The following is a 10,000-nucleotide window of genomic DNA, read 5'->3' on the forward strand; positions in this document are numbered from 1 at the left end:
TGAGCGGATTCCGACCTCCATGGCCACCGTCCTGCTGTCTTTAGCAACCAACTCCTTTTCGTGGGATCCGAAATGTGCGTCGTTTAGGCGCCTTAACCGGGCGTTTGGTTCATCCCACAGCGCCAGTTCTGCTTACCAAAAATGGCCCACTGGGCGCTCAGATTCAAATCAATTGCCGCGGCCTCAATCAAGGAAAAAGGCCGGGCTTCTCACCCATTGAAAGTTTGAGAATAGGTTGAGGTCGTTTCGACCCCAAGGCCTCTAATCATTCGCTTTACCGGATGAAACTCCGTTTGTTCTCTTTGCGAGCACCAGCTATCCTGAGGGAAACTTCGGGGGGAACCAGCTACTAGATGGTTCGATTAGTCTTTCGCCCCTATACCCAACTCCGACGATCGATTTGCACGTCAGAATCGCTGCGGACCTCCACCAGGGTTTCCCCTGGCTTCGTCCTGGCCAGGCATAGGTCACCATCTTTCGGGTCCCAACGTGTGCGCTCTGGGTTCGTCCGGCCGACTCGACCAAACCCTTTTAAGGGGGAAAGATCTCGCGAGCATTCGGACGCCCTGGGGTTGCGCCCGCTCTGTTCGAGACGGGATCACCCCTCGCGGATGCACCCTCATCGGGGCCGCTTCACTTTCATTGCGCCTCGCGAGTTTAGTTTGATAATTTCTCGACGACTTGCGCACATGTTAGACTCCTTGGTCCGTGTTTCAAGACGGGTCGGGTGGGACCCGACTTCTACTCTCCGCTCTGGGCCTCCACAGGTTGAGCACCGCAACTTTTTCTCTTTTACAAAAAAAAGCTACGACACCTCCCGGGAGGAGACAGGTCACGACCGGGCAGTACTGTTGGGAAACGCCGCGCTCGTCATCGCGGCACCCGCGAAGGTAACCACGAAACTCGCTAACGGAGGACGCCCCGTGTAACAGACACCCAGTCGGTCGCGGAGTCCTACTAGGCCCCCCACTTGCGGACCTTGGCGTGGCTATTGCGATCGCAGAACGACTTATGCAAGAGAGCCGCCAATTCAGGCAGTCTCCATGCAGCGTTAAGGGCATACAACCAAGTGCCGGGAGCGGGGACTTGTTCGACCTTCGAGGGCCCACCCGTTTAACCCCCTGAACGGTTTCACGCACTCTTGAACTCTCTCTTCAAAGTTCTTTTCAACTTTCCCTCGCGGTACTTGTTCGCTATCGGTCTCGTGGCGATATTTAGCCTTAGAAGGAGTTTACCTCCCGCTTAGGGCTGCACGCTCAAGCAACCCGACTCTTGGGAAGGGATCCGATGCACGGTCTCGGCTCGTCTTATCTACGGGCCTGACACCCTCTGTGGGTTGCTCGCCCCGTTCATGGAGACTTGGACGATAGATACCGGACAGACGCGCACGATCCTCCCGAACACCACATTCCTCGGCACCCGCTCAACCGGGCGCGAGGTTCGGTGCTGGGCTCATCCCTGTTCGCTCGCCGCTACTAAGGGAATCCTTGTTAGTTTCTTTTCCTCCGCTTACTGATATGCTTAAGTTCAGCGGGTAGTCTCATCTAAACTGAGGTCAGAATGAATTGTTTGTTTTCAAAAGGAGACAACACTTTATCTAGCTCGGCAGACTTTGGCGTTTTAAAGCCGGGAAAGATTGAATAATTGCCGGTTCAAATTTTTTTTTTTCGAAATAAAGCGAGTCTCTCGTTATTCGCAAAAATTAATTTACGAAAAGTGACAGGGCGTCCTGCGGCTTTTTGTATTGAAACAACGCGTCGTGCGCGAACCAAGCTTGCATAACGAGCGGTTAGAGTGAGTGATAATTCGCGGTGGTCGACACTTCGACACGCCCGGCGCACACACACAACTAAACTCGCGTTGAAGCGGTATATCGCGCACACGCAGCCGACACCTTGTTCGAGAAGATGTGTTTATTTCTAAAATTTTTTTTTGAGTTGGCTCAAAAATTTCCCATCTGTTTTGCCATCGAAAAAGGTTTCTTTTGAATAGAGAGGAAAAAAACAAAACAGGGCGAACCTTCTTTTATTTTTCCCCCTTTTTTGTATTTGAGGCATCGCGGACACTTAAGTCGCGCGGCACCCAGACGTTAGAGATTCGGGAGCTTTTATGCGGTCAGGCCGGGTGAAAAATAAATCTCGCCGCGACCCAACATGCAAAACCAAGACTGAAAAAATCTCTGTTCGTTCATCATTCGACCGACCCTCAGTCAGATGTGGCCCGAGCGAGAAGCTGGGCCGCCATTTACGTTCAAGATTTCGATGCTCCATGTGTTCTGCAGTTCGCATGGATTAGCGCACTTTGCTGCGCTCTTCATCGATCCACGAGCCTAGTGATCCACCGTTCAGGGTCGTATATAAAACGACATATTCGTTTTCTTCTCTCTTTTTCTCCAACCCGCCCAAGCAAATGAATGCGAGGGCGGAGAAAGAAAGCCAGAAAGAAAATGTTCCGATAAACACTCGTACTAGAATTTGGGTTTAGTGTGTTATTGTGATTTTGAATTCTTCCTACTTCATCGAGAGGGCGAAGGGCAAGCTTAAAAAACATTCGGTTTTCAACGGCATAGTGTCGGGCTTTGGAGTGTTAGTCTATACGACGCACACGCACGCAACCACGAGTATCTACGCCCGAAAAGAACGTCCAGAGTAAAGTCTCACACTTTCGTCCCCCACCGAGAATCAAAAAATCCCGAAGACGAAGAGAGAAACAAAAAAAAAACAATTTCGATTGGGCGTATCCGCTTTAAACCACCGCGCATCAGAGCGCCTGATACCCGTTCAAAATCTTGATGTTTTTTTTTTTTTTTTCCGACTCTCCATCCACCGAGTTTTTATTTTTCAAAGTGTTTGATTTAGGGACTAAGACTTTATAAAATCTCCTTTATTGTTCCTTCGGTACTCGCGGCCCAGGCGGGCTATCGTATTCTTCACTCTACTAACGTCAACACTGTGAGCGCCGCTAAAGGTCGAATGAATCTATAGAGACATTCACCATCGAAGCAGGAAGAATTTGCTCACGGCCATAGACCAAATCGAAAGACTTTGTGTTTTTTTTTGAGCCGAGAGGAAAGAAAAATCAATTTGAAAAGGCGAATCCGCTTTAAACCACCGCGCATCAGAGCGCCTGATACCCGTTCAAAATAAATGATTTTCTTCCGTCAACCCACACATAGTTCATACGATGTCTTACGCCGAAAGACTTTTGATGGGGTTTTTTTTGTTTTGCAACTTTTAGTTGTTTCGTGCTCAACCAAAGCCATATGCGCAAAACATTTGTCTTGTTCGTTTATGATCCTTCCGCAGGTTCACCTACGGAAACCTTGTTACGACTTTTACTTCCTCTAAAGGATCAAGTTCGACCATCTTTCAGTCTCGCCGTTGGTAGGCACCGCACGGGCAGAGATTGCTCCCCACTCGACGGCACCCCGACAAGCCCGTCCGAAGGCCTCACTAAATCATTCAATCGGTAGTAGCGACGGGCGGTGTGTACAAAGGGCAGGGACGTAATCGACGCGGGCTAGTGACCCGCGCCTACTAGGGATTCCTGGTTCATGGGGATCATTGCAGTCCCCAATCCCAACCACGAAGGAGGTTCAGCGGTTACCCGGTCCTTTCGGACAGGGAGAGTGAAACACGCTGATTCCTTCAGTGTAGCGCGCGTGCGGCCCAGGACATCTAAGGGCATCACAGACCTGTTATTGCTCACTGTCACGCGGCTGGACGCCGCTTGTCCCTCTAAGAAGACTGCGTGACGGACGCGAGAGCAGAAGGTATCGCCGGGGATGACGACGACCGAATAACAATAGAGCCAGCCCCCGCGAGACATTCCCGACAAAGCCCCGCCATACCTCATCCGCCAGGCAACCAACCCGTGAAGGCCGTACACCCGACGAACAAAGCACAACGAAACCAAGCCGAGAGATTGCCTCACTAAAGGAACCAGTCCCACCGAGACCCGAATCGCCGCCACCTGATCCCGACGCCTCCGTACTCCCTTCGGTTTCAATTGATAAAACCCGTCACCTATTTAGCAGGCTAGAGTCTCGTTCGTTATCGGAATTAACCAGACAAATCGCTCCACCAACTAAGAACGGCCATGCACCACCACCCACCGAATCAAGAAAGAGCTCTCAATCTGTCAATCCTTCCAGTGTCCGGGCCTGGTGAGGTTTCCCGTGTTGAGTCAAATTAAGCCGCAGGCTCCACTCCTGGTGGTGCCCTTCCGTCAATTCCTTTAAGTTTCAGCTTTGCAACCATACTTCCCCCGGAACCCAAAGACTTTGGTTTCCCGGAAGCTGCCCGTCGAGTCATTGGAGTAACTCCGACGGATTGCTGGTTGGCATCGTTTATGGTTAGAACTAGGGCGGTATCTGATCGCCTTCGAACCTCTAACTTTCGTTCTTGATCAAGGAAAACATTCTTGGCAAATGCCTTCGCTGTTGTTCGTCTTGCGGCGGTCCAAGAATTTCACCTCTGTCGCCGCAGTACGAATGCCCCCGTCCGTCTCTATTGACCATTACCTCGGGTCCAAAAGTAAAAGACCAGCAAAATCGGACCGAGGTCCTATTCCATCATTCCATGCTGCGATATTCAGGCGTTGGGATACACCTGCTTTGAGCACTCTAATTTGTTCAAAGTAAACGTTGCCGGCCGCCCGAGACACCCGGTGAAGGGCACCCCGAACGATTGACTGGGTGGAGCGAATCGAGTCAACTACGACCAAAATTTAAAAAAGAACCCGAAAGAACTTTCCAACTCTGGCCGCAGATACAACAACGACGCACCGACCACCACTCCGGCGATGTTGTCCGACCGTGAAGAGAGTCGGGCTTTGACACCCGGGCTCCCAGAGCGTGAAACGCAACACCCTTGATTCAGAGCGGCGCCGCCCGGCCGAAGACAGACATCCGACTACGAGCTTTTTAACCGCAACAACTTTAATATACGCTATTGGAGCTGGAGTTACCGCGGCTGCTGGCACCAGACTTGCCCTCCAATGGTTCCTCGTTAAAGGATTTAAAGTGTACTCATTCCAATCACGGGGCCTCGGAAGAGTCCCGTATCGTTATTTTTCGTCACTACCTCCCCGTGCCGGGAGTGGGTAATTTGCGCGCCTGCTGCCTTCCTTGGATGTGGTAGCCGTTTCTCAGGCTCCCTCTCCGGAATCGAACCCCGATTCCCCGTTACCCGTTGCAACCATGGTAGGCGCGTAACCTACCATCGACAGTTGATAAGGCAGACATTTGAAAGATACGTCGCCGGCGCGAAGGCCGTGCGATCGGCGTGAAGTTATCCAGAGTCACCAAAATTGGTACGGTGCGCGAGCCCGAAAGCCCGGCCCCGACTGGTTTTGATCTAATAAAAGCACCTCTTCTGCGAGCCCGAAAGCCCGCAGTCGAGGCTCGAGTGCATGTATTAGCTCTAGAATTACCACAGTTATCCAAGTAGGATGGAGTGGATCTAAGGAACCATAACTGATTTATTGAGCCATTCGCGGTTTCGCCGTCTAGCGGCTTGTACTTAGACATGCATGGCTTAATCTTTGAGACAAGCATATGCTACTGGCAGGATCAACCAGGTATTTCGTGTATGTTTGTTTGATATGCATCCGGCGAGTTGCGGGTTTTTATTTCGCCCACGCATCACCAAACACACACCAAATCAACACGTTTTTCGTTTTTTTTCTTTTTCTTCGGAAACTAAAATTTTTGATCGCAACGCCTGGCGTGTCACAGCGAGTCCCAGTGAAGAGAAACACCGATCCGATCCGTTTGTTGGATTTTTTTCATTTCAATTTCCAAAGTCAAAGACCATTCAACGGTCTATGAGCCCAAAGTGAATCGGATTCATTCGACCGGTCTTGATATATTCATCAACTTTTTTTCCCGTATTACGGTTTTCGACGGTCATATGTGGCGTGCTGTATGCTCATAAGTCAAGCCTGCTTTACTAAGCTGACAAGCATACATCTTTTAAATTTTTGTGGGCTCAGAGTTTTATTTTTATTTTTCCACCGCCGAGGCACACTCTCGCATCACCCCGCACGACACACACACACACACACACCTCACCGCTCAACGGTCACACGAGGCAGAATTTTCCGCAAAGACTTTCGAAGAGAAAGAGAAAACTCGGAACAACCGCGCGTCAGAGGCCAGCATAGAGGCATCGTATAGAAAGTCATGGGCGGAAAAAAACAAATCATTTCAAGTCGAGACAAGCAACCAGACTACCCCTATAAAAGTGCGCAATTCTTTAAGAGTTCACCGAAGAATGACCGAGATCAAGTATGCACGAAACGAACATATTCCAAGGGCAGCTGAATAAGCGATTCTGCGCCGAAGCGCGAGAAAAGCAAGCGGTACACCGATGGGGATCGTTTTTTTATCGTGTTAGATTCGTTGTTGTCAAGCAAGGATTCTCAAAATGTTTTTTGCATTGCACCCAAGTTTCGTACTGATTACTTGTCGCAGACCGGTGACTGTCAAAAAAAATTTTTTTACGTTTTTTCTTGAGAGGTCACTGCCTACACACAACTCCGGGCGGGCCGTACACTCACAGCCGTTTGAATTCTCCCTTCGTGTGTCATGGCCATAACTGAGCGTACATCTTACCGGGCGCCGAGTTGATCTGGCTTGTTCGATGAACGTTCGGGATACGTACAATCGATATAGCTCCAACCGTAACTCGTTTGTAATTACGCCGGCCATACTCAGCGGGCGCTCAGCTCAGCTCTCGATATCTTCCGTCGAAGGGAAGTTCGTAGTAAAAGAGAGTCAGAGTCGACGCCACATTTTGCGGTCCTCGCATCTCATCCGATTTTTGAATTTTATAGATTTGCCATCACTTCCACCCAATTCTCTCGTATATTTCAATCTCTTGACTTTGTCCGACCGGGCCGTCTTCGCCCCCCTTCAACTCCGTCCATCTCCACTTCTGTGTTCCACACAACGAGCTTCCGTCAAACGGCAAAATGTGAAATATGCGCACGCCGCACGAAATAATTTGAAAGCGTTCTGTTTGGTGGCTTTTTTATTTTTTATCTCTCGGCTCACACACACACACACACATTTCCGCCTGAACGGTAATTTTTTTTGATACGGTGTCAAAAAGTGAAAAGACGCGCACCATTTTCTTTTCTCTTCCGTATCGTCGCTGACGGTAAACGCTGATGGTTATGATGCCGTAAGTTTGGAAGAAAGAATCTTTCCCGTCTTGTCTTGTTACGGTAAAATAACAAAGAACAAGCGTCCGATTTCTCTCACAGACGGCCACAGACAAACCACACGTGCCGAAGAAACGAAACGTCCGAAACCAAAAAAATGTTTGACGCGCGCACCTCTTCTGAACTTTTCGACCAAGAGTCGTTGGATCGAGTGACGAGCTTCTCAGCTGTCGCACCAATCGGTGAAGCGGGCGTTTGAATTCCCGTCCACATCGCGGTTCGGATATATTTTTACATATACCGACCATCGGAAATTTCGAAAACGGTTTTACCGAAGGAATGATATTTCACACACCGACAGCTCATCGAGTTCGTCTCCGTTCAACGGTTTTTTTTTTTAAGACTTTTTGATCGCATGGGGCTAAACTGGTTAGAGCAAAGCCGCGATCCAAGCAGTGAAAAAAAAACAAAGACAGTGCAAGCGCGATCGAACGGAATCGAAACTAAAATCATGTGAAGTGGCGGGCGGAAAGGAGCTCAGCTACGGTGGAAATGAAACTACAACTAACGCCGAACCGGACAACTTCCCATTCTGCGTCTTCGTTTCATTTCCCAAAGCTCCCCGTCGATACCAAAGTTTTTGCGTCGAAGCTACTAAAGAAATTTCGCGCTTTCCTTTTCGCCTCTTTCGCCTTCCCTTCGATATCTATCCAACCACCGGCTTCGACTTTATTTCTTTCACCCGTCTATTCGCCCGATAGTCGACGGTCGGCCATTCTTTGGTATCGGCCAGGCGGACTAACAAGAAGTAAGACTCGTTTGAAAAATTTGGACCGGGCTTTACAATCGCTGCTTGTCGTAATGTCGCAAATTTGAAAAAAATTTTCAATTCGAGAAACCAAACTATTCGACACTTCGAAAATTTTTGGGACTCTGAAAATTTTTCCGAGTTTAGGAATCGAGACCTCTTCTATACTAAGGAAAACCACTAATGTTCCGCCGCATAATGTCTCCGTTTTCCGGCTCATTTTTAGCGATTGGACGGGGACATTGCCCCATCCAACCGCCAGCCGACTTTCAGGAACCGTCGTTTTCAAAGTTGGGACTTAGAAAATTTTCGACGAGTGGGAATTTTTTACGGTCGCAAGTCATCACGACACGCCCGACCAACCCATTTGAGAGCCGCCACGCCTCGACGGTGTGACGGCTTTTTTTCGAATCGACGGGTCTCGCTCACTCCTCTCTCGCGCCGACCAGAGGCCGGGCGAGAGAGTCGTTGCCAAACACCGTCGTCGGAAATGGGAGAATTTGAGTGGGAATTTTTTACGGTCGCGAGTCATCACGACACGCCCGACCAACCCACTTGAGAGCCGCCACGCCTCGACGGTGTGACGGCTTCTCTTTTCGAATCGACGGGTCTCGCTCACTCCTCTCTCGCGCCGACCAGTGGCCGGGCGAGAGAGTCGTTGCCAAACACCGTCGTCGGAAATCGAGAAATTTTCATTTCCATTTCCATTTTTTTTCATCGGCCTTTATACGTCCAAGTCCCGCCAACCACGTCACTACCACGTCGTCGGGACTTAGAAAAATTTTTCAATTTTTCGGACTTAGAAAATTTTTCAACTTTCTTTTTTTCGACAACCTCTTCCCTATATAGGAAAGTAGTGGATGTTCCGGGCAGTAACTGTACGAAAAAGTCGATTTCCGAATTTTTGCCGGACATTCACCTGAGCTCAGGCCGGGCCGCCCGCTCAACTGCCGCCCGGTCACCACCAAAAACCGGTCTTGGAAATTTTAGGACTTAGAAAATTTTTCAACTTTTTCTTTCTCGACAACCTCTTCCCTATATAGGAAAGTAGTGGATGTTCCGGGCAGTAACTGTACGAAAAAGTTGATTTCCGAAATTTTGCCGGGCTTTCACCAGAGCTCAGGCGGGGCTTACCATCACACCCGCCGACCGGTCACCACCAAAAACCGGTCTTGGAAATTTTAGGACTTAGAAATTTTTTCCAACTTTTTTTCTTTCGCTCTTTCTCTCTTTTTCAGCCGTCTTTGCTCGTCCCAGTGCCGCCTATAGCTTCACTATCCATCGTCGGGACTTAGAAAAATTTTTCAATTTTTCGGACTTAGAAAATTTTTTCAATTTTCATTTTCGACAACCTCTTCCCTATATAGGAAAGTAGTGGATGTTCCGGGCAGTAACTGTACGAAAAAGTTGATTTCCGAAATTTTGCCGGACATTCACCTGAGCTCAGGCCGGGCCGCCCGCTCAACTGCCGACCGGTCTCCACCAAAAACCGGTCTTGGAAATTTTAGGACTTAGAAATTTTTTCCAACTTTTTTTCTTTCGCTCTTTCTCTCTTTTTCAGCCGTCTTTGCTCGTCCCAGTGCCGCCTATAGCTTCACTATCCATCGTCGGGACTTAGAAAAATTTTTCAATTTTTCGGACTTAGAAAATTTTTTCAATTTTCATTTTCGACAACCTCTTCCCTATATAGGAAAGTGGTGGATGTTCCGGGCAGTAACTGTACGAAAAAGCTCATTTCCGAGAGGGTCGCCGGACTTTCACCAGAGCCCGGGCCGGGCCGCCCGCTCAACTGCCGACCGGTCTCCACCAAAAACCGGTCTTGGAATTTTTCGGACTTAGAAATTTTTTCCAACTTTTTTCTTTCGCTCTTTCTCTCTTTTTCAGCCGCTTTCATTCATCCAAGTCCCGGCTACAGCGTCACTACCCCGTCGTCGGGACTTGGAAAAATTTTTCATTTTTTCGGACTCTGACATTTTTTCAACTTTTCTTATTTTTCAACTTTTTGACACTGTCTCGCTTCGCCCG

General features: G+C 49.0%; 3 non-coding genes across 3 annotated transcripts in view; all 3 read right to left on the reverse strand.

The window, feature by feature from the left end:
- The window catches only part of LOC124319449, a 4,578-nt gene extending 3,020 nt beyond the window's left edge, over nucleotides 1–1,558 (reverse strand). Inside the window, exon 1 of the ribosomal RNA XR_006913145.1 lies at nucleotides 1–1,558. This exon is cut by the window's left edge and continues 3,020 nt beyond it. This is a non-coding gene — a ribosomal RNA (large subunit ribosomal RNA).
- Nucleotides 1,559–2,199: 641 nt separating this feature from the next.
- LOC124319448 lies at nucleotides 2,200–2,352 on the reverse strand. Its single transcript, XR_006913144.1, has one exon. It is a non-coding gene; the product is annotated as a 5.8S ribosomal RNA (ribosomal RNA).
- A 936-nt stretch (nucleotides 2,353–3,288) lies between these two features.
- LOC124319452 lies at nucleotides 3,289–5,583 on the reverse strand. The gene has a single exon (XR_006913147.1). It is a non-coding gene; the product is annotated as a small subunit ribosomal RNA (ribosomal RNA).
- Between the last annotated feature and the right edge of the window lie 4,417 nt (nucleotides 5,584–10,000).

The sequence above is a fragment of the Daphnia pulicaria genome, unplaced genomic scaffold (assembly GCF_021234035.1).
Source record: "Daphnia pulicaria isolate SC F1-1A unplaced genomic scaffold, SC_F0-13Bv2 h1tg000166l, whole genome shotgun sequence".
Taxonomy (NCBI): Eukaryota; Metazoa; Arthropoda; class Branchiopoda; order Diplostraca; family Daphniidae; genus Daphnia; species Daphnia pulicaria.